The following is a 25,198-nucleotide window of genomic DNA, read 5'->3' on the forward strand; positions in this document are numbered from 1 at the left end:
CCTCGTCCATTACTACTTTCTCCATGTTCAAATTCAGACCTTTGCTTAACAGTATACCTACTCCCCTTGATTTGGTGCTGAAACAGTTCAAAAGCACCTTTGTAAACAAATTGTTCTTAAGGAGATGCATTGAATCCTCCAGCAGGTGAGTCTCCTGAACCAGCGCAATATCTATTTTTTCCCTCTTCAGTCTGGTCAACATCTTTCTTTTCCTTGGGATGTTGAGGCATTTAACATTCCATGAACATACGTTTAAATCACCCATCAACTGTCCCGTCCTGGGATATATCTAGCCATTTAATTCAAACTCTTTCCCTTATACAGGATATGAGGGGGGCTTGAAGATCATTAGTTGTACATGTGCTCATAAGACAACAGATAACAAGAACAAATACACATAACTATCAAAACACATACAAAATAAACATAACACTACACCGAGCGCCTCCGCAAGGTAATATTGAGTCTCAATATTTACAAAAACTCCAACTTCCTGAACTGTAATTACCCGAATGCCTGCACCCGATTCCTTATTGAAATGCATAAGGTATAGACATTATATCCCCACCCCACTCCCCATATCAATCCATTAACACTCTAAGTTTGTTTGACATCTGTTTTTAAGTTATTTACTCATTCCTTTGCTTTTAAGTATGTCCTGCACAACCACCATGTCACCTCCATTATCTACCTGTCATCATTAGAGGTCCTCATCAGCCGTTATATAATTTATTGCATATTATCTTACCAATGGAATTGCATTTCCACTATTTGGTCTCACCCACCTGCAACATATACAAAGCTACCCATATTCTAACATTATTCGTTAGTCCTTTTTTACTTCTGGCCCATTTTCCTTGCTGACTACCCTTCTAAAGCACTACACCAAGTACCCCAAACACACACTGTTGTAGATACCACAAGTATTCTTCATAACACTAATTAACGTAATGACACGTTACTAAGTATGGTGATATTCCTGTTTATACAAGTAAGGTGGGGGTGGATTTCTGAAATGAATAATGTGAATAATGTGTCGTGCCCCTGTCAATCAATGAAATCAGCAAGTAATTACATGCAATCCAAACATCAACGTGATCATCAATAATTGTGATCAACAAACTGTATACACTCCACATTAGGCCATGCAATCATGACCCTCAGCAGTGACCATTCAAAGATGTACAGTGCCATGACAAGTAATTTGAAGGCAAAATCTCCAAAAGCAGTACACCGTATGGAGTTATGTAGCGAAACACTGAGTCTATTTCCATAGCACATATATATGCATACACAGGTTTTTCTTACCCCCGAACCTGCGCAGCCGTAACATACTCACACCATCAAGTTGTGATAATTGAATATCTCACCACAGTCCCCCCATTACCATTCCATGCCCCTTCTTGTTTAATTATTTTGCCTACATTTTTGACCCTGCAGGTTTTAATTGATATAGCCCTCATCAGTCAGAGAACTGTTTCTACTCCCACAGTAGTAGCTCTGCACAAGACAACATAACTTCAACACAGCCAATCTCCTCAAGAACCCTCATGGTGTGCATGAATAGGAGACGTTCCAGCAAAGCAAATGCTAACGAGTGCAGAGGGACTGTGCAATGAACCTCGGGTGACACCACCTCAGCGTTAATTGCTGCGAGGCAGACTGAATAGTAAATGCATTTACGGAGCCTTCATCTTTTACAGTCTGTACTCTGTAATGTGTAAGAGTGACTAAGGAATGTTTTCAGCTGCGAAGATCATAGTCATTAAATGCCAATTGAAGAGACAGTTTACAATCTTGTTGGCAATAGAAATGTTGAGCATCATATCACATGCCCTGATGTTTAGTTGAGTGGGGGTGGAACGTCACCTCCACGTTGAAGTTGTCTGGGGTTGCAAGTACAAGTACAAGTACAGTGCAAAGGTGTATTGGTATAGCTGTTAAAATTGGGATGAGTGGTATGTCTGGTTTGTAATATTTCAGTATTCGTTTGGGACACTTGCAGTCACAGGCAACACGTAATGTCACATAGGTGCAGAACCTCCAGCAGACAAAAGCAAAAATTAGCAGGATACAATATTCCAATCACTTGCATTTGCCAATGTCTAATACGCGACGTAATGCTTGCGCTCCCTTGACATTTTTTCCTTTCTTTTTTCTATTTTAGGACACGTTTATTTTATTGAAAATGCCTTATCATTGTTGGAGTTGGATTACTCAGCACACCATCGTATGGAGCCCCATGTCCCTACAACTCCAACGTCCCACAGAGAACCTCCTCGCCTCCGTTCCAGCGCTCACCCAAGTTAACTTATCAGGAACAGCGTCTCACGTGCACTGCCCCACGTCCTCTGCCACTTGGTCCTCCGAGAGCCTCCACATCTCCGTACCGGCGTCCATTTTGACAGTCAGAGTCCACTTCCTGTAAGCGTGATGTAAGGTGATGTTAGGACGTTTCCTCTAATGGCCTGATGATACGAATCAAAACAAAAGCAACCGCTTTAACGGACCGATATGGGTGGCCATATTCATGTAATTAAAATGCCAAATAAATTGTAAACAGAAGAATTTGTAGGTCAAACTAAGTAACAGAAGTAACAAAACAAAAAAATCAAATGAACACAGAGCATTTCCAGTGATAATATATTTATCTTTATCTTATCTTTTCTTCTTAATCGGTAATGATCTCTGTGAGACAGAGGCAGCTTCCATGGGTTCCAAATCTTCTTCTTTTTCCAAGTCACTTAAAAAAGCCTCAGCTCCTTTGTTATCACTGAAAGAAAACAACCTGGCATCCTTAATTACATGGAATATGGCCGGATAGACCATGTAATATTTGAGGTTCTTCGCCTTTGCTTTGTCTTTTGCAGCATTCAACTCTCTTATCCTTTCTAGGACCTCCCGGCTGAGATCCCCACAAATCATCACTCTGTGACCACTCCAAGCTAGATCATGCAGCTCACAAGCCTTTCTAAGCTCCATTTCTTTCACTGGAAACCTTAGGAACTTTACTACAAAGTGTCTAGGTCGCTAGCCCAAGGCTGGTTTCGGTCCCAAACTTCTATGCGTCCTTTTCAAATCCAAATTTACCTTAGTGTCCAGTTTAAGCATAGAGATCAGCACTTTCTCTATGAATTCCATGGGTTTTCTTCTCTCTAAGTCCTCAGGAAGGCCAGCCACCCTCACATTATTTCTCCGTGAGAAATGTTCTTGTTCTGAGAGCTTTGAGGACAACTTCTCATTCCTCAATTGGAAATCTTTAATTTGGCATTCCATCCATTCCACTGTGCCATCCATTTCATTTAAGTGAGTCTCCACTCTATTAATGTTGGAAGTTAGCTCAACATATCTTTCCTCTGCTATAGACACCTTCTCTTTAATCTCATTGACATCTAGAGTCAACTTGGTAAGCAGGTCTAATATTTTATCTTCTTTTTCATTTCTTTCATCTGAAGTCATCTTTCCATACCCCTTCTGTCGTTTTGCAGGTTTTTTTGGATCAGTTATTTTTGAATCAGCCATAACAGAGTAGGGATTTAGTTCAGGTGCAGGAGCTCAGCCTTCAGGCAGCCATCCCTGGAGCTGACAGTTCCCAAATCTAACCATGTGGTGACATCATGACCTACAACGGTTGAATCCTATGAAGCGGTGTGTTATGAATATGATCTGCAGATGACTATTAAATTAAAACTGGCCAATGAAAACGTAGGAATTGAGAAAAGATGGGATTTTTAAAGAGGTTTTTGTCCAATCATGTTTGGGGAGTTTATTGTAATAAAATATCAGGGAGTGTTGTTTTAACTGTTGCAAAGTTGTATGAAAGATGTCAACTGATGTGCTTTGTTGAGACTTGGGTTAGTTTGCCCCTGCGACACCATCTAACTGCTCCCTTGAAAATTGTACAATAAACTTGCTATAAAACGTGTACTCGTTCCTCAGGTGGTGGACCCGATTTAGGCTGAAGTAATTCAGGGTCCGCACCTACAATGGGCAGCAGAATGTGTAACCTGAACACATAAATTCACCACATTAGGCTAGGACTAAACCTGTTGCATTCATGGAGACAAGTATCCACGTGCATGGCAGTATGAATCCTTATCGTTCCTGTGCTGGGAGGCCTTAAGGGACTTGTCAGGAGCTATGTGAAACCAAACCCCCAAATGCCCTGAAACATTAAAAAAGGCCAACTCTTCAATTCAATTCAATCTTTATTTGTGTATGGTTCAAAATAAACCTTTACAAAATGTCATTAAGATCGACATTTAAAATGTTTCTTCAGATATAAAGGCAACTTATGTGCACTGTGCTTTACCCCCACACCTATTCTGACCAGCCCCAGAGAAAAATCTGGAATAGGCTTACAATTCCATTTGAGGATAGAGAATTCAAACACAAATACAGGGCCAACCCCTACCCCACACCTTCATGCCAATGTACTGGGCAGAAAAGGTGAATGCAAAGGTGTCTATTCATAATGTGCTCATTTAGATAACATATAATTCTGCTTCTTTGCACTTTCCACCATTTGCATGTGTGCTGATGAAAATGCACTTTGTGAATGAGCCCCATAGAGTTCCAATTGTCAAGTTAAAAAACAATATTAGAAGAATTTGAAACCATTCATAATGAAGTCTAAAAAATCCAGCTTTTGTATAATGCTTAAGGAGTAAGACCCGAGCGGGCGGGCCAGTTCGAGTGGACCAGGGCCCACGTTTTCATGCCATTACTACCCATTACGGCCTGCCTTGCGAGGAATCATTGCTATTAGCCCCACAGGTTTTCAATCTGGAAACTCTGGGTGCAGCCCGCGATCCAAGCAACATGATTAGGTGGCTCCCCCGCCTCGGTGTGCTACTGTTCACTGGCACCTGAAAGTGCTGTCTGATGAAATGACTACTGCTCTGCCGGCGTACAGGTGTTAGAGTGTATGAACGGCCTACTCTTCCCCCACACTACTACTTTACCAAAATGCGTACATTAATTCAGGTAAATACAGATGGGTATACCTGCTTCACCTTTTGTGGTAACGTGGGCAGAGGGCAGGCTATAGTCTCCTGCAGGAGTATTAGGTGATAGCAGTAGCAAACCTAACAACAATAGTACAAGAGTCCAAAATAAAAGAATGTCCATTAAAAGGCTCTATAAAAATATAGACTTGTAATTAAGCAAAGAAATATGGAAATAACTAACTAAAAATATAATCCAAAACCTACCCCTGTTAAGAAACACAGAAAATGGAATACAGTTTAGACTAGCATTCTGGATGAATGGTTGGGTCTGTTCAGGCACTCAATTGGCACCATTTCAATGTTTAATAATGTGACTTGTTAAAAAAGGCAGAGATGGTGGTCATAAAGGTCACTATGGTCCCAAAGGTGGACCAGGGGAGAGAGCCTCTTCACCGTACTTTATTTCTTGATCTTTGGTGCTTGACAGCGTTGAGCCCGGCATCTAAACACTTAACTGTAAAATTGTGTTGACCCAGCTGTAAGTTGGTGTTGAGATGCAATGGAGATGGGACTCTGCGTGTATCGCGTTAGTGTTCAAGATGATGCGGTTTGGTGGATTTCAACAGCTTCAAGTTGTAAATCGAGTGAGGTGAAAATAATGCTTCCACTGGGTCGAGTCATCGAGTGACATGATGGCTTCCAGCAGTTCAAGTCAGCAGTCTGGTCGAGTCAAGATTCTGTTGGATCGATGCAATGCTTGAATTATGGTTTGGAAGATGCTTTCACAGTGGTGCACAGGCACTCAAGTCGAGGCAGTGGTGATCTTGACTGTTGTGAGATGGTGTTGAGACGGTTTGAAGAAGCAAGGGAGCAGCCATGAAGTTTAAGGAGTGCCCATGGCACAACTGTAAGTTCTGTGTTAGCTCCAAAGCCATCAAACCCGGTCAAAGGAGCATGAAGACGGTTTGAAGCAGGCTACCAGCTGTTCTTAGGTATCTAGGAACAATTGAGTCCTTCTTGCTCTGCACTGCTAGTCCAGGAGCCTTGGCTGGCACCTACAGGTATTCCTCCAGTGCGGAAACTGGTTCCAGTGCAGCTGTCAGAGTGGCAGGTCTTGGTCCAGAGCAATTCACCCCCACTGTTCGGAGTGGATGGTTAGGGAACAGGAACAGAGCTCTTCTCTAACTCTGATGCTTCCTATCTTCACTGCTAAAACAGAGGTCTACAGAATAGGCACCATTCTCTTTTGTCCTGTTGTCCAAAGATGAATGAATGAATGAGAGTGTGCCCCGCTCCTTCCATTTTGAAGGCAAAATGCTAGAGGGGATCGGTCTAAGGCCAGCCCACTAGAAAGAGTCCAAACCCTATTGTTGTAAAAAGTGTCCTTTATCTTATAACATCACACACAGAGTGCCATGTTTGCAGGAAATTGAGAGGACAGGAAATGGAAGAGAATCCTAAAAGAAAGCAAGATGGTGAACCCCTTATCAAGGCCTACTTTTCACATCGTTGTTTAGGGTTTTGCAAAGTGATACCGTTTGGGTAAGTTTGTCGGACATAGTTTGGATACTTATTTTTTATTTTTATGTGCTTGTTATAGCTTACAATGAAAGGTTTCACACAATATAAATGAGCATCCACAAAACGCTAAAATAATAATTATTTACATTCCATGTATCCATTAATGAATAGCTTTCATATAGGGTTTTCTGATAATATCAAACTCATTATTTAAAGCAATGGCCACTTCACCCTTACTTTAAACCAAAGGTCTGCAAACTGTGTGGCACGCCCCCCCTCAGGTGGGTGTGGCCACATCCGAGGGGGGAGGGAGTGAGAGGAAGTGAGAGCCCAGCATAAAATGTAAAAAAAAAGAAAAGCTTTTTTTTTATTTTTTTTTTTAGATTGGAGGAAATGGGCAGGGGAGGCTCACCTGGTTGGACTGGACCACCAATACTGTCTCAGGCACCAATGAAAAATCGCCCCGCAGTTGTAAATGGATATTCATTCCTTTGGGGTGTATTTTGTTAAAATGTAAGAAAATTGTGATATTTAAAGAATATTCATTCAGCAACGGTGGTCAAAGCTACTAGCTGCATAGCCTGGCGGCTCATCCATAACGGGTGAAGGGGCATCCACCCAGTGTGCCCCTCACCCATTTTGGAGGAGCCGAGGAGCCAGCACAGTGAAACACTGAGCACTCCCTCAGATGTTTTTTCCATGGAGATGACTAGTGAAACACTGTTTCCCTTTGACAGTTCAGTTCCCCAGCTGAACATGCTCACTGAGCCATGCAAGGCTGGGGGCATTTTGCTTCGCCAGCCTTGCATACCTCATTGGACATGCTGGCTGGGGCACTGCATGTCTGTATGTGCGAGAAGGAGCTCATGCGCCTCCTCGCACATATGGACAGAGTAACCTGTAGCGGGGCATTTCAGCACCCATGCGCAGGCCCCTGCAGAGGTACGTTTATGTTCAGTTATTTTTTATTTAAATATGTGTATGGATGCGTGTATGTTTGTGTTATGAATGAGTATATGGTGATGGGTGCTTGCATGAATGATAGAGTGATTGCTGTGTAAGTGTGTGTGTGTGTGTGTGTGTGTGTGTGTGTGTTTGTTTGCTTTGGTCCGTTCAGCTGATTTTGGTGAGTGGAAGTAGAGGGCGCGAAGAAGAGTTGTACCCCCAGAACCTCTCTTGATTGGTTTGGGCTCCCTCGCTGTGCTTGATCGCTATGGCATTTTTGTGGGAATTATTTATGCCCCTCCATTAAAAAATAATTTCACCAGCTTCCTCTGGCCCTCAAACTGTGTTGGGAACAGGGTTTGTTTGTTTGTTTATTTGTAACGTGCTCCAGATCCACAGGTATCAGGGCGCGAAGACAAGGAAATGTTCAGCTTACATGGTTACAAGGTATGATACAAAATATAGCATAGCTTACAAAGTTACATGTTATTACATTGATATACAAGGATAAGATACAGTAAAAAGTACCATATTAGTCACAATAAGGGTCACCAGAGGCGTGTGATGTCGATTGCAGGATAACAAATACAGGGACGGGGGCAGTGCGAGGGAGGGGTAGCAGATATGTTCTGTTGTATTTGTAAGTAGAACGTTTAAGCTATGTGGTTTTGGTGGGAAGAGGGGTTGCACGGAGGTGACTAGTCTGAGATTAAGGATCATTATTTTTAAACCAGTTGATGATATTTCATCAGAAATGTGTGCAGGTTTGGTCCACCCTGAGGGAGGGTGGAAGGGAGTTCCAGGGTTGGGCAGCTTTGACCGGGAAGCTGTTCCCGCTGATTGTCATCTGTTTGAACGAGGGGACTGTCATACAATTGGTTTAGGCCGCTCTAGTGGGTCAGAGCGTAAGTCTTCTATTGAACCTCTCTATCAAATATCGAGGTGCTGCGTTATTAAGGCACTTGAATGTTAGTGAGGCAGTTTTGAGTCTGATTTTGTCGATGGTAGAGAGCCAGTTCACTTGTCTCCTTGCTGTTGATATATGATCTCTTTTGGTCATTCCTAACGCTGCTCTCAGGGCATTGCTGGGGTGGGGGAGCCCAGGGACTGTGGTGGTAGCAGGATGGGTGGGAGCACTGTGATAGTGGTGGGAGCAGGGTGGGGAGAGCCTGGGGTCTGTGATGGGGTGGGGAGAGCCCAGGGACTGGGTAGGATTGGGATGAGGGAGCCCAGCGACTGTGATGGGAGCAGGTGGGGGAGCCCAGGCATGGGACATGGGAGGGGTTAGGGGGTACAAATCCCCCCCACAATTTTAAGTGGGGGGATATAATGGCATATGCCCCGCCACCCCCAGAATCTCTTGTTGTCCACAGACAGTGCACTGCCACTGTCTGCTGCTGCTGCACATAATTCCTGGCACAAACAGGAATGGCTGCCAGTGCAAGGCACAGGGCCGCCACATGGGGTGTGCAGGAGGGGCAAAATGCCACAGGCCTCGCACTTGGAAGGTGGGGGGTCATCGCATCGCTTTCCAGGACTGACCCTCGTTCAAAACCTACGGAGGCCCAGGGAACACTATCTCATGGAGCTCTGCCAATGCTGAGCGCGTAGCCGCTATTGGACAGTGGCCCATCTTTTGGCTTGACAGCTTTAGATCCCTGATGACTAGGGCAGTAGCAAGTCAAAGAATCTGAGAGCTTGTATACTGTGACTGAGGGGGCATACAATGCACACAAACACACACACACATGCACACCCGCACGCTGCGTGAGTTAGACCCGCAGGATGGCGTAGATTTTACAAAATGATTACAGAATGTCATTTTCAGAAGGAACAGTGACTCCTATTAAGCTAAAGAACCAGAAAAAACCTACCTGCTGCTGGCCTTCCGCACCATGCTCCGAATGAGTGTTGCCGACCTTCCAAAACTCTAACAGGGTGGCATGTACTCTTGCCAACCTTCCAAACCACACTCAGTTTTAAGGTGCATTTCTCCTCTTATAAAGCACACTTGAAATGGGTAACATATAAACTTTCCATCTTCGAATGCACTATAACATGGAAATTATATATGTTCTCCATGAACGCACAATAACACAGAAGAGTGACATGTACTCCATGAAAACCACTAAAAATGAGCATTGATAAAGTCAACAGATTTGTCTTTTGTGTAGCCATGGGATAGGCATTTGGCATGCACTGTGTGAATGGTGAGACTTGACCACTGCAAAATGGTGTGAATACCTGGGCTGCTGGGCAAATGATACCAGTGCTTGGGATCATTTGCCTATGATACCTGTACACAATCCAAAACTGTTGTCTTTGAGTGCTTGTTTTTTATATGACTTCAGTGCAAGGAAGAGATGCAAGCACACACACACTACTTATAAATCAAGTGGTTGAAGGCACACTTGGTTAAGACACATTCTGTTACACCAGTAGCACAATTACAGCTGCAATTATTTGTTATTTCTATAATTATTATTTTTTTTAATTGAAACTTCAGTTTAGCTGTCTTAACAAAACAGTTAATAAAGTTAAACTTTTGTTACACACAAATCAATAGACAAAGACTCTGATTCTTAAATTTCAAACAACACATCAGAATTAACCATAAAATTAAATGAAGCGGAAAAGTCACAGAAGGAAAACCACTGAGCTAGCTGCCCCTGTCTTTAACTATTTTTGACGACTTTCGTCAATAACGAGTCCATAAAATTAACCACAGCATAGGTTAGTTTTACATTGTGTCCTGCATTCACACGCCCCCACCAGTTTTCCATATCATTATCTAAGGGTGCAAAAGACCCAAGATGACAGGTGCATTGGATCCTAGTGCCAGGACAGACTATTACAAGATGTTGTAATGACTCAATGTCACTCAGACAATAACGACATATGTTGTCCGTTATTTCTTTGTTCTTTCGTTGCCACAGCATTCTTTTAGTGTTCAACGCATTTAGGGGAAATCTCAAGAATTGATTGCGATAGTAGCGTGATGGACACTTTGTCAAGTAACTACATTGTTTATTTAATTTGTGGGCTTGAGTTTCCGCCTTCAGCGTTGATTGCATTTTGTCACATTCTATTACACCAGTAGCGCAATTACAGCTGCAATTATTTATTATTTCTATAATTATTATTAGGGTATTTATTGAGCACATACTGTGCTTCAGCAAGCAACAAAGAGAAAGTACACACTGAGGAAAGTAGAGATTCAACAGATCGGGAGCGAAGAATGGAGGCGGGGGAGGTTAGGCAGTTTGGCAGCAATGGATATGCAGGCAAACAGGGGAGAAGAGAGGAGGGATCAGATCCCCCAGTCTCAGGATGGGTTGGGAGTTGAGCCAATAACTTTCAGAAAACTGCTTAGAATTAACACTGTAAGGCCCTCTACTGCACAAAGTTTGGTGTTTGTCCAGCAGCAGGGAATCTGGTGTGGACAGAGGTAGCCCAGCAGCAGAGGTTCTGGTGTAGACAGGGGTATACCTGTAGCAGGGATTGGGGTGTGGGAAAAGGTCAGTGGTTGTTCATTGGATAGGTGGACAAGTGTTTAATTTGGATCCACCTTTAAACATATAGAAACTGCTTTTTTTATTTTTTCCACATTTGCCTATGTGTCTCCCGGCCTTCTGTGTCCCAGTTTTCTTCTATCCTGCCTCTTGTTCTCATGCCGCTCTAGTGACGGGTTGGGTCGGCTGCCTAAAAGGAGAACAGTCGTACTCATACCGTAACCCACTCTGGGCCCATGCCACATCAGGGAGAGGGTCACGGTGACCCAGTCAACCTGCAGCTACCCTGAAACGCAATAGGGGGTCTGCAGCACAGTGCGGGCATTAGGGGAGGTGTGGTATTCGGATGATTACTGAAAAGTTTAGCCCTGGCCAATGACTTAAGAGGTGCTCTGTGTGTCTTTTCAACACCCGTGACACTGCCAAGGCAAAGAGGCCACCCGGTAATCTCACGGCAGCCCACTGGTTTGCACCCATTACATTCTTTGGTGTGCACGTGCACCACTTGTCAAAAGGCTGCCGCCTGCCCCTAACTGATGTGCATGCATAAAGGGAGCCTAGAAAATGTCCAGGCTTCGAAGGCTCAGAACCGCCCATGTCTCTTGTTCTAACCATTACTGGTCAACAATGGGAATCGCCAATGGTGGAAATTTGGGAGAGAATCGAAGGTTACCCACCTTTGTAATCAAGGCACATTGGTGTAAGGGAACTTCTAGCTGGAGGGATGTTGAAAAGAATACCTTTTAAGACTAGAAACTCTTTTTAAGTATCTTAAATGGGAAAAGTGAACAGAGGCACGTGTGTTCTGCAACCTGGCAGAACTGCCACCCTTAATCCGAAGTTTACTGCACTACGCAGGACAATGTTTCACCATAGTATGTAAGCTTTCCCAAGATATGCCACACTTTCTCGACAGTAGTAAGGAATTGCCCTATGGAATAATCCCTGACAGTGGCACTAAACCATTCCCTGCCTGAATGGAAGATTCTAGGCGTGCCCTCGCATTCCTCTGCTTTTGGGGTTCAGCATGTGCTGGGTTTGTCACCTCTGCTGAAAGAATGTATTTGCTTGAAAGCAATAGTTCACTATTTACATGCTCCTATTTCCTGTAATGACATGAAGCAGCTTCGGGTGCTCTCATTCTAGCCTCTTTCACAAGCACAGCTTTCACCTTAGTGCCTTGATGTGGGGAAATTGCATCTGGGGCTACTTAGGTAGGTCCTCAAGTTGTGTAACATTCACTCTCTGTGGATTACCCTGCATTCCAGTTGAGGCTCTCCCTTTGTCTTCCTATATTACCTCTCACTTGTTCAGTCCAGTCTGCATTAAAACTCTTTTGGATGTTCATGCAGACTGGATTAAACAAGGCAGGACAGATCTACACCCCTACCCCCTGCCCCAATGTGATCTGACTCTCTCTGCCAGATTCTCTGTCACCATTCGAATTCACTTGCAAATATTAAAGCAGATAGTGGGGTGACCATGCATTTTAAGCGATCGTTACTCTGCTATGACACACAAAAGTATAGTGTATGTTTCTTGACCTTGATTAGAGCTTCAGCTTCGTTCCTGTATGTGGTCATGGCTCTCCTCGGTTGGTGACTGCAATATACTTTATCACATGTGCAATTTGCATGTGCTCTGATTAAAAACACACCGCTATTGCAAACGTGATTAACCTTTGGCACTCGAAACACATGTGTTTCTGCTGTGGGTATTATCATGTTAAAACTCTCATTGGTCTGCCTTTTGTATCGCTTGCATTCGAAATTGCACAGATGAGCTGGGTGTCTGTCTTGAGCCACCTCGCCAATATTCACATTACAAATTAGACTCATGTTTGTGTGTGCAATATAAACAAAGATATAATGGATCTGTTCGTTGGTGCGCATCAGAATGCCCTTGTTGGTGCGCATCAGCATGCCCTTGTTGGTGATGTCAAAGGAAGATGTGAAGAATGACATATTCACCAAGATGGAAAACAACGGAAGAAGAGAAACAGACAGAGGAGATGAAAAATGCATCTGAACAGAGAAAGACAAGAACTGGTTAGTGCTTGCATGGTTATGGATGACATCATGACTAGCTGGTTCATTGAAGGTGGTAACGGAAGCACTACTACAGAGCGCAGAATCATTGTGCAAGATCAAGATACGTTGCAAGATGTGAGAGAACAGAAGAAGAACAGAAGAAGACATCGGAATGCAAATAAGAGATATGGTGAAAGGAAGAGCCGGACTAAGGGAGAAGATAGCAGTGTGCGACATGGTTCCAGCAGTAATAAAGGTGGCCACTCCCTGTGATCAGAGGAAGTACGAAGGGAAGTGAGTGTGGTGGAACACAGAAGGAGAACACTCCTATATGTACTGTTCATCAACAACAATGCGAACAATTATGGACACTTCAAGGAATTGACAAAGATATGCAGACCGGAAGGAGGTGGATGTTGCTTGGTGGTGTGGTCGACAAAGTCGACCAGACGGGGGACTGAAGAGGGAAAATCGAGATCAAACCCATGCCCCCTCACCCCAGGCGCATATACAGAAGAACAGCAGGAAGAACAAGGAGCACACTTATCATTTGAACCAGGCCCCAGCGCACCCATGGGTGACAAATATGCTGAAACACACCCACTTCACCAACAGTGCAACTTCCATGCTACATTAGAATCAATGCTGCAATATCAGAATCTACAAACACAAAAATCCCTGTTTAAAGGCTTGCAAATGCCTATATGAATTAACATGGTCTAATTGCACAGTGTAAAGCCATGTTTCAGGAAAATTACAGCCAAGTTAATTTCTCTCACTGAACACTGGCTGCAGAAGCCTTCAGCAATGCTCCTCGCAAAACCCACGAGCAGCCAAGGTCGCGCAGTCAGATAACATTGCTTTCTGCAGACAAACATTTTTTAATTCTCCAATAATGCGAGTAAGCCACGGCAACCCAGTGTATTTTTTTTCTTTTCTTTCTGGGAAAGAAAGACATTTTCGCAAAGACTCGCACAACATTTGAAACATAATTGTAACAAGAATGGCTCAGGCCTAGCCAATGAGCACTCAGAGCTCAGGTGCGAAATGCTTGCTTCAGCTAAAAAGTTATGGGAACAAATTCATAATGGAACAAGCTAGAATTAGGTAATGGTGGGCTGGCACAGCTAAACCAACCCACTGACGCAAAACTCAAATGTCCAATTATCATGCTCTCTATAAGGGCTACATAGGTAACCTATTACTCAGCAGCCAATAGCAGGAGGAGATAGGTTTCTGGGAGCTGATCCAATTCTGTGAGGTCAGCCTGCAGTGTGATTACAAAGCTGGCTTGCAAGCCAGCCACGGGGGAGACGGCGCCTGAACTCTCGATGTGCACGATGCTCTGCGTGTTTTTTTCTTTTTTTGCTGCCCAGAAATAAACGCAGTTTGGAACATGTGGCTGCCTGCTGGGGTCTCTGTTGCATTCCTGTGGGTCATATGGGAGGTGTTTGGGTCTCCCATAGCTGGTGAGGGTATGGCTGCTGGCCCCCCACAGCCCTGGTGGGGGTCCAGCTTCTCCCCAACAATAGGATCTGGCGTCCTATCTTTAGGCTGCTCTAGATCAGACCATCTTTCTGCCTTGTCTGTTTGCAGACATCCCTCGGGACCACATGCACTTCCCCCCTCTTCCCCACGGAAGGTTTCTCTCTCTTTGTTTGACATATCTAGCCCCCAGCTAGTTTGGCTTTCGTCCCCTTCACCCTTATTTAAAGTCAGCCTATCTAAGGACAAGGCTCCATGCTCGAGACTAAATGGGTCTCTTTCTTCGACTTCGTGATTGGAAGACCAGGGACTGTTCTCCCTTCCCTCGGTTTCCCAGTTTGCTACTTTCTCTTAAGTCTTGATAGGCTTTATCAATCCTCTCTCCGATGCTCCCTATGTCAAAATTATCCTCCAGGGCTACCATAGACTGTCCTCGATATTGCCCCATGATATTACTGGACTGGGTTCCATTAACTCCATCTGAATGCGATCAATATTGCACTCCCTCTGTCTCCTTTTTCTCTCTACTTCTTCATCTAATTCTCTTCGCTTTCTTGCTTCCCATCTGACCCTTTCCTCTTCTTGTCTTTTCTCCTTCCTTCTTTCGTTTGCTCTGTGCTCTTTCTGTGCATCCTCCCCTACTCTCTTCCTTTCTTGCCTATCTCGTTCTTTGATTGCTCTCTGCCTGTTGTCATACTTCCTTTGCTCCTCTGCCCTTTCTGCTTTCCTCTGCAGTTTCTCCTGATACATCTGTTCTCGTCTCTGCCTACTCTTTCTCTTATGCTCATCCTCTTTCAGTCGCTTTTCTCGTTCCATGTCTTTTCTTTCCTGTTCGTCTTGATCTTCCCTTTGCCTGACTTCCTCGATACTTTTCCCATCGAGCTTGAGTAATATCTGTCCACCCATACATTAGTTCTGTACAAGCATTACCTTGTCAGCTTTATCCTTTTCTCCTTTCCATCTCTTAATCTCTTGTTCTATGTCTGTTGTTACATTTGATCGTTTGCTTTTCTCCTCCTTGTTCTGTAAGATCTTAAAGATCTCCTGCTTTATTCTAGTCTCTTCTGGACTATCGTCACTGCTATAAGCAGGTGGTCCAAATATCGGATTACTATACCATGTCGCCGCTTTTAGTTCCTTTAACCGGTACAATCCTACATCTTCGGTACTGCCATCATTCACGTCGGGCGAGGTAAGGGGAGCAGAAGGCTCAACACCCTCCTCCCTACACTGCAAAAGCATCCATTCCTCAGCCGGCAGGTCCTTGAGAGCTCTAAATTAGCTAACCACTTCTCAAATTTCTTCCCTGTGTATGCAGCGTGCAAATATGTAGTCATATGTAGCAATACTGCTTTTGACAGCGATCTCCCTTGTGGCCATGACATAAGCCTCTTGGCTGATGTGCCCTTTACCCACTGTTTGAGCTTAGGCATATGCTTTGGCAGAGTTTTCCACAGGTGCATCAGTGGAGTAACATCCCCCATTGTGACCATGGGCGTAATTAAAGGGGGGAACAGGGGGTTTTGTCCCACCATCTTCTGTGGCATGCCTTGTTGTCCCCCCCATCTTTTGAAGGGAGGGCAGGAGGGCCACAATCATAAATTATGTAATTGGACAGCGCAAGCCTAGCTGGGTGACCAGCAAGGCTTGTGCTGTCTCATTACATAATGCTGAGATGCCTGGCAGTCGTGCTGCAACACATCCAGGGCTGGGATGCCCTGCGTAGCTCAGTCCCTCACCCTAGCTGGCCTGACTCAAAGTCAGCAGCCAGGGTGCTGAACTGGGTGTTGCAGGAGTGTGGGGGGTGGGGGCAGAAGACGAGTGAGCAACGGAATGCAATGTGTGGAATTCCACATGGTCTCATTGGCACCCACCACAGCCCCAATCTATTTTTTGGAAAGATTAGCGGAAGATGGCATTTTAACACACAACAACAAAAATAAAACTGAAGAATCATTCCAGATGCAGGAAACCCATGTATTAGAGCTCTGTCCAAGCCCTCTGGTGCAAAATACATGCAAACTTCCAAATAATTATATGGATTGCACCAACAGAAGTGACTTCACAGAAAAGGACATTGCAAGGCGCATCATCAGTCTACGATACTTGGAGGCACCATGGAAGTGACTTTAGAATAAGGTGCCATAAATGAGCAAAGTGACAAATAACTTTGTGGTGCAAAATACCTAAATTGCACTATTGTTATATGTGGAGCATCTCTATAGTCATTAGGCGTTTCCATCATTATACCATGATACATTAACATAAGCTTTGAAGTGAATCAGAGTCACTTGCAGAGCTGCAGAGAAGGCTCAATGTGATTAAATTATTTGCTCAGGCTCACACACTTGGTTAAATGGTGAAACTGGGATGTGGACAATTTAAGCGACCGCACACATCTTTCCAGGTTTAGTTGATATAGATATTTATTAAGGTTTTGCTTTACATTTCATGTGCTTTAATTATTTATAGCAATGCCTTGGAAGCAAACCACATTACATAATAAACTAGTCTTTCATAGTAACCTAACCATACCCTGTATAAATTGTCATAGAAATATGTTGAGCAATGGGCGTATGGATTTAGTTTTATTCTCCCCATTCTGCATGCAAAGTGAAAATAGCATCATGTAGATTAAAGTGAGCAAAACAAATCCCCCTAGGGTTTTAAAGCCATAGTCATTATTTCATAAAGCATAATTAAAAGAGCCATGGGGGCAGCTTGCGCCCCCTGCCTCTCCCGATCGGTGGTCCACTGCTTGGAGCAATTTGAACACAGGAAAACATACCTTAATTTCAATCTGTCAGAATCTTGTAGAAAAAAATCTATCAGCACATACGCATATAAGGTGCTGTACAGAACCCAAGTTTGGAGATATATGGCATTTAGAAATTGATACCAAGTATACTTGGTCACCCACTGCACTGCATTAACGGATGGCTTCTGCCTTTGATTGAAAGGAAAAATCAAGGGAATTGCTGACATTCCAGGGAATCTGTTTCGGCCATGACTTTATAGTTCAGCTAAGTCAAGTGAACTTAGCCCAACATTTCACGGGTCAGGGGGTGATAAAGTCCGGTCTGCTCAATGGACGTTGCGCCACTGTTTCCATGTGTTATTGTATATGTACATATAAATGTTGTGTGCACACAGTGTATTGAAATGGAGGTGCTGGGTGAATTTGTGTGTGAGTGAGAGTGTACGCAAGCACATGTGTGTTGACTTTTGTGTCTGAATGAATGATAAATAATGCATTGTTCGTACGTTCTATTTGAATTAGGTTTGTGAATGTTATGTTGTGTCACTGGGTGCATGGCAGGCTGGCTGAAGATGTGTGGGGGCCCAATCGAATTTTAAAGGCACGCCACCAGTCTTATTATGAAATTTATAACAGAGCGTTGGCAATGGACTCTTGTGGTGTAGTAGTATAGTGTTATCCCTCAGTGATTTAGGTTGTTTGACTGAGGTACAAAATCACAGCGGAATGGACCGTAGTCATTTTCACTGCAAATACGTTTTTACCTCGATACAAAAAACCAAACCCATGTCCCCCCAAACCGCCAGTACACCCATAAACCTCCCCACCTTACCTTTTCTCCATCCGCCGCCTCTCCTGTACCCTGCAGCGTCAGATCGATCCATCTAAAAGGGGTTGGATCTAACGCTGCAGGGTCCCTTTTTCTTCTTTTTTTTGTAGGGTCCCCTGCCACCAATGCTGAAGAAGCAGGGGACACCCCCGCAACCGCTGAAGCCAACAATACCAAAAATGGGGAGCGGGGGACACCCCTGCAACCCAAGCTCTTCATGTTCGGTATCTTCGGCTTCGAACTAATGGTGTTGACCGAATTCAGTTAAATCTACCATTGGACCACATTTTTTCAAACAATTTGGCCGGAACGATTCCTAAGAGCCACCATCCCCCCTCCCACCACCCCACCCCTGTCCCCACCAACATTTTCAGCAAAGTTACTCCACTGATTGTGACAAGTCTCAATTGACTGTCAATACTTACCGTTGGTTACACAGATAGGTTTAAAAAAACAACAAATGTGAGCGCGCTCCAACCTTCGCCGCTCAAAGCCTCTAATTCTCAACGTACTTTTCGTTCGGTGCTGACAATATACCTAAAAATAGGTCATAACTTTTTATCTCTACTTCAACTTTACACAGCTTATTCCTGTGGCTCTTCAACACGTCTTTTCATTTACATAATACACTAGACACTGACAAACAGACTAGTCAACTTTTCACATATATACCATGGTACTCCTTTTTACCTAGCCCCTGAAATACTCTGATTGGAGTTTGAGTCATTCCCTATCATAAACCTGTTTATGAACCGCCTAGTTATCCCTGATTGAGGTTTAAAATGACTCCTTCTAGACCTTCCTTGATGTAGGAAACCGGGCTCTATAAACGCTCCTTGTTTTTACTATAACGCTCCTCGTTTTACTACAACACTGCAGAATTTACTCTTACACTAATAATAATAGTTATCTAAAATAGGCAGTACAACGGACATCAACGGACGTCTCTCAGTATTATATTATATATTAACACAGTTGTATAGTAAAGGCTTGTCATCACTGACGCCACACTGCATGGCAAAATAAGAAAACCTAAATTGGATTGTGATTGGTCTACAGGGAACATCTAGGTATACTTTCTATGGGGAATAGGATTGTGATTGGGTCTTCCTAGTCAGGTGCACAACTATGCCCACCCCTACTGCAAGTCATCTTCAGTTTCATAAAATACACAAAATTTCATTGGCTTTCAAACTGTAGGGTCCTTTGCTACATTGCCCTCTGTAATTGGGCGGCACGCTTGTACCCTTCTGGAATATCACACTTGCTAGCAGCACGTAAGCTGGTAGTCGGGTGCTTGTGGGTGGACTTGACCATGCCTTCCCATCCAATTAGCACATCATCCAACATCACTCCTGCGGTCTGCCATTCAAATTTTCTTTGAACTCAGCTTTGCAAAGTATCACTGCACCTGAAAATAGAAGGGAGTGTGAGCACGTCCTTACCTTCAGTCTCGATGTCTCGATGTAGCTTGCCCAAAGTCTATTTTCATCTCTCCCATTTGACAGGAGGCCATGTTTTTAGCTCATTCTTTGCCTTTAATACTATTAAATTAATACAACTTGACACTCATAGTGTTTTCAATTGCACCTCAACAGGAGCTCGCCTCGCTTCTCACGTTCATTGTATCTTCTCCAATAGATAACCATTTTATTGGCTGCCTCAACCCTTGACACTGGGCCAGACAATCCTTCTCGAATCTTCCTTCATCGTCATCTGTCTTTCTTTACTGCACCACACTTTTAGCCTTTTTGCAACTGAGGTTCTAGTTTGCTAAAATCCGATGTGGAACATCCAGATTCTATACACATATATATAATGGAGGCACTACCTGCAGTTTATTCACTGCGTATAGCCAGCCTTCATGGTTACTTAGTCTATTTGCATTTATGCCTCTGTACAATTATAAAACGTCTTGCATTTTCGTCAGATGTTCTCCGCACGCGAAATCTTCATTCTGCACATTAAATGTTACTCGATTCTTTACTTCGCCATCAACTTCTATAAGGTCTATTTACCTTCTCCCTTGGCCTCTCTTCTTGTTGCGTCATCTCTGCTTCATGTAATGTCACCAATCTCTTGCCTTCACCGCTTCACACTTCTTCAGGAACCTCCTTCAGGAGGCTGACATTTCTCTCTGGGTACATCATATAGGGCGTTCTCAATGGATACCTTGTTTCAAGGATTCTTCGCGGTATAGGTACCATTATTGGCATTGTGCATGTTGCAACTTCCGGATTCCAACCTATAGGCAAAAGAGGGGTGGGACTTCCGGTAGAGGCATTTGGCTCCTCATCAACACTCCTCCCCTCTGGTTAATTCATCGACCACTCTCCCATCAGTCGTCACATCTAGAATCCCTTGTCTGAAAAAGTGCTACTTTGGAGTCCATACCTTTACTACTCCTTTCAGAGATCCTGCTGATTTTACATGTTCATCAATGCTCCAGGTCATGTGACTACATTGTCCATTCGGGCTGCAGTAGATCCATCTTCCCACATACGTCTTGTGGTTTCTTGGATACAGGAACTTGTTCCCTCATGTGCTAGAATGCTTGCTTCTATATATTTTCTGATTTCTTCTTCTGTCAACTATTTAGGGTCCAAACCCAGACTCAACATCGATCATGATTTTCATTCCTACTGCTTCCTTTGCTGTCTTCTTGCACTGTATGATTATTATTCTGATCACACATGATCTGAACATGATCATCACCAACAATGCTACAAGAAACTTGAAAATATTCGCCATCCATTGACACTGTGCCAGACAATCCTTCTCGAATCTTCCTCCAACGTCAGCTGCCTTTCTCTACTGCGCCACACTTTCAGCCTTTTTGCAACTGAGGTTCTAGTTTGCTAAAATGCGATGTGGAACATCCAGATTCTGTACATGTATATTTAATGGTGGCACCGCCTGCACTTTATTCACTACGTATAGCCAGCTTTCATGGTTACTTAGTCTACTTGAGTTTCAGCCTCTGTACAATTATAAAACCTCTTCCATTTTCTTCAGATGCTCTCCGCAAGTGCAATCTTCATTCCACACATGAAATGTTACTCGATTCTTTACTTCGCCATCAACTTCTATAATGTCTATTCACCTTCTTCCTTGGCATCTCTTCTTGGTGCATCATCTCTGCTTCAATTGACGTCACCAGTCTCTTGCCTTCACCGCTTCACACTTAATCAGGAACTTCCTTTAAGAGACTGTCATTTCTCCACAGGTACATCATATAGGGCTTTCTCAATGGATACCTTGTTTCGAGGATTCTTCGCGGTATAGGTATCAGTATTGACATCGTGCATGTCGCAGCTTCCAGCTTCCATCATATAGGCAAAATAGGGGTGTGATTTCCGGTAGAGGCATTTGGCTACTCCTCTACAAATGGTCACAGATCCTGTCAGGGACCCACAGAAGAACAGGCTATGGAGGAAAACCAGGCCCTCCATGGCACTAAAAGTGGTCAGCAAACATTAACACACTACCAGACAGCAGGAGATGTTGATGGAAGGAGGCAAAATATGGCAGGAGCAGGTACAAAATGACACAAGGGAAGAGGAACAGCAAGGCACAGATGTCTCTACTAGATCCACGAGGCAGCAGTGGCAAAATCAGTGGAATGGCCCTATGCATGTAAGTGCTGCGCCTCATGCAACACATGCTGTCCATGCACACATAAGCCACATAACGCTGGAAAATAGCATTCTCAGGTGCGTTTCGCACCTGCATGCCCTAGAGTGCATGGACACAATGATCTTTGGGGTACGAGGTGGAAACGCGGCTTACAATGGGCTCGGAAGAACATTTTCCCCTCACTATAGCATTGCATCATAAGTGAGAGGGATTCATGGAGGGGACAGGGACGAGGGCAGATGAAGGGTCCACCTGCAAAACGTGGTGGTGAGCCTACAGCAGTACTACCAAGGCCCACTAGGACTAAGAGTGGCCAGACTGCACAGCAGGCACAGACTGACCTCCAGGAACAACCACAGGTTCGGTAGAATGAGCCACCAAGGAAGAAGTACTTCACGAATGAGGGTTGCAAATCCTAAAGGATTATGTAAATGAACACCAAGTTGACTTGTACCCTGGGGCTAATAGTGCCCTTCCTGTGACCCAGCGGTTGAGGCTGTGACAGGTGGTCCCAGATTTGATAAATGCTTGTGGGGTGGAGAGGCGCACTGCGGAAGATGTCCACAAAAAGATGGGTGACCTCACTAGACAGACCAAGGTGAAGGCTGGCTGCAATGTGGCCTCTGCCCAGGCTACTTGTGGTGGATTACCACATGTTGAAGGCTGACTCAATTCAAAGAGGTCACCTCATCACGAGTAGGTGGTTGGCATGAGATACATGGACACTTATGCTGCCACATCAGGTGAACCCTGTGTGCATGATATATAATCTTCACCACAAAATGTGCAATCAATTGTTGCAGTATTGTTATTCAGGATCCTTCCCTACTCATCCATGATTACTCAAGTAATGCATCCATGGTCACCTCGATTACAAGCTGTGCATCATATAAGGTGGATGCTTGATCAATGGTTCCGGCTGACATTGATTTTACAGCACACATTACTGTGCTCAGAACTCTTTAGTGAGGCCAATACACCTATGTGTGCCAATGGTCTGCAAGACACATGCCATTGGACATACTCTCATTGTGTCAGGCTTGTGGATAGTGCATTCTGGACGATAACAAAGTTCCCTCTCATGGAATCACTCTCAGCAGTGGTGTCAGGGTAATCCAGACACTGGAGCTGCCAGGCGATGGATATGGATTAGCTGACAAGTTGCATGAGGGGGTGTTCTTGACAGAAGTTCTAGCAGTTGACTAAAACATATTTGACATGTAAACATGATTCCACATTTGGGGCAGTCAATAATTCAATGGTCATTCATGTGTACACTGGTCATATCCATGCTCTAGTCTCCTCATACATGGTCAGGATGCATGTGAGCATGAGTAACTACAAATCTGGTCTTGCAGAACTGGTGAAGGCGATGAAAGGGATGTTGGCAACACAGATTCCTGTATGCATGTTTTGTCAGCATGAGAAAACTTGATACTTCCACAAGTTGCAAGTATGCATGGATGAAGTGGGGAATGGGATCAGCAACGAAGCATGGAAAGCCATCTGTCTGCTGTTACATCTTACACTATCATAAATGTCTGTATGGTTACCTACTCCTCCAATCCGTGGCTTGATGCAGGTCCTTATGTTCACCAACATAATTGCACAGAGAATTGAAGGTTATGCACCTGTGCATTTCACATTACAGAATGGCCTGTTTCGATGTTTGATGCATTGGTAGCAGTCCCTTTTTGTGTCTGTATGCATTTGAATTTTAATAAACATGTTCGGCTGGGTAGGTAGGTCTATAAATATTGCTGTCTGACTTTATGCAGATGAGGACGCAGCGGATGAGGAAAAGGCACAACGCTCCACCAGTGCAGTGCGGGGTGCTGTGTACAGTGAGAATTCCCTCCTGTTGCAGGTCATCATCAACAGACCTGCCGACTCATCTTTGGCTGATGATGCTGAATCAGATGTGGAAGGCATACTGCGGGACATTGTGGAGGGACCAGTATTCTGGATGCCATGGAACTCCTTGAGTTTCTTGAGGCTGCTGAGTCTGGGGAGTAGAGCCAGAATACTCTGGACCTGGCACTGGAGATTAAACCATCAATGGTGACTACTGTGTCTGCAATATTGACTTCAACCATCATGGAGGTAGCAGCAGAGGCGAATGACAGTGGGAGGGTTGTAGACTGCCAGCCAATGATACTGCACTCACTGCAACAGCCCCAGGCTTCGGCATCCTGGCTTGGTAGGCCACCCATAAGTGGTGGATGTGGGCCTGCTGGACACTTTGAGTGGGAAGAGTTGCTGTGTGCAAGTGCCCGAAGGGGTGAGGTGCTGCAAGAGATGACCAGGGACCTCCATCATCTGGCTGAAAATGTAATCTCCTCCGCACAGACTCCCGAAATATACGCCTATTGTGGTAGGAGAGGAGATAGGACATGCAACAGCAGAGCCAAGAGACTTGCGAGGAGAGTTCTGTCATTCGGCAAACCCTGCATGACGTTTTTGGCCTCATGGGACGTCCACTTCCAAAAAGGGCTTCCTTGATGCAAACCCTGCGTAAAGAGTTGTAGGCCTCTAGGGAAACCCGCCATCAAGAAATAGTTTCCTTAAGACAATCTCTGCATGAGGAGATGTTGGCCTCAAGGGACATCCACCGCCAATAGATGGCTGTCTTGCAGCAAAATCTCAACATGCAGTTAGTGACATCAATGGTCAGCATGCATGCTGACTCTTTGGACACTCCCGTTAGCCATCATCAGGAGCTTAGCGCAATTGGGTCACTCATGTATGGATCCCTCTCACAAGTGGCCTTAGCCAATGAGAACCAAGCTTTGGCCATGCATGGTCAGAGTGCACCATCCCTGGATCCACCACAGGATGGGTGTTCCAACTGAACCACTCAGGTGATGCCACTGGTCATGTACCCACACACCCCTATCCTGTTGCCACCCAAAACCCTTCTTCATCTACCCTGGTGTCCATAAGCCTGTGGATGGAGTATGGATTGTCCTCTTTTTTTCTCCCATCCAAGGTGGACTGTGTTTATTTTTTCCTCGTGACAGGGCTATAGTGCTCCAGAAAGCAGTGACTTAACTGCCTATGCTATTGTGCACATTATTGAGCTGGGTGACTGTACATGCGGACATGCTCAGTGAAATCATCTGACATGGTCATTTGGATTGCTATTGCCCCCCACAAACAAGTGAACATTCCCTTTGAACAATTATGTGCAGTTTGCCAGACAAACTCCTTTAGCTAGTCCTAACAAACATCCACTGTGATTTCAGATCACCTGGCTTATCCAGCATACACGCTGCGTGAGAAGCCACCCCCAGCTCTCTTTTCCACCCATGTCCCCATTCCCTCTGCTGGACATGGACCCTCCTAGCACCAATGCTGAGGCCCAGTGTTAGGTGGAGTGGTGGGGGATTCACAGCACTCCAGCAGTACCAGCAGATAAAGTTGTGCACTGTCATGCATTGACATGGCTGTTGATCTGTGCATCCCAATAGTAGTATGATGTGGCACACATAGGCTTGCACATAAATAATTCTATATGGTGATATGTGGGTGAT

This window comes from Ambystoma mexicanum, chromosome 1p (genome assembly GCF_040938575.1).
Source record: "Ambystoma mexicanum isolate Mex_15411 chromosome 1p, UKY_AmexF1_1, whole genome shotgun sequence".
Lineage (NCBI taxonomy): Eukaryota > Metazoa > Chordata > Amphibia > Caudata > Ambystomatidae > Ambystoma > Ambystoma mexicanum.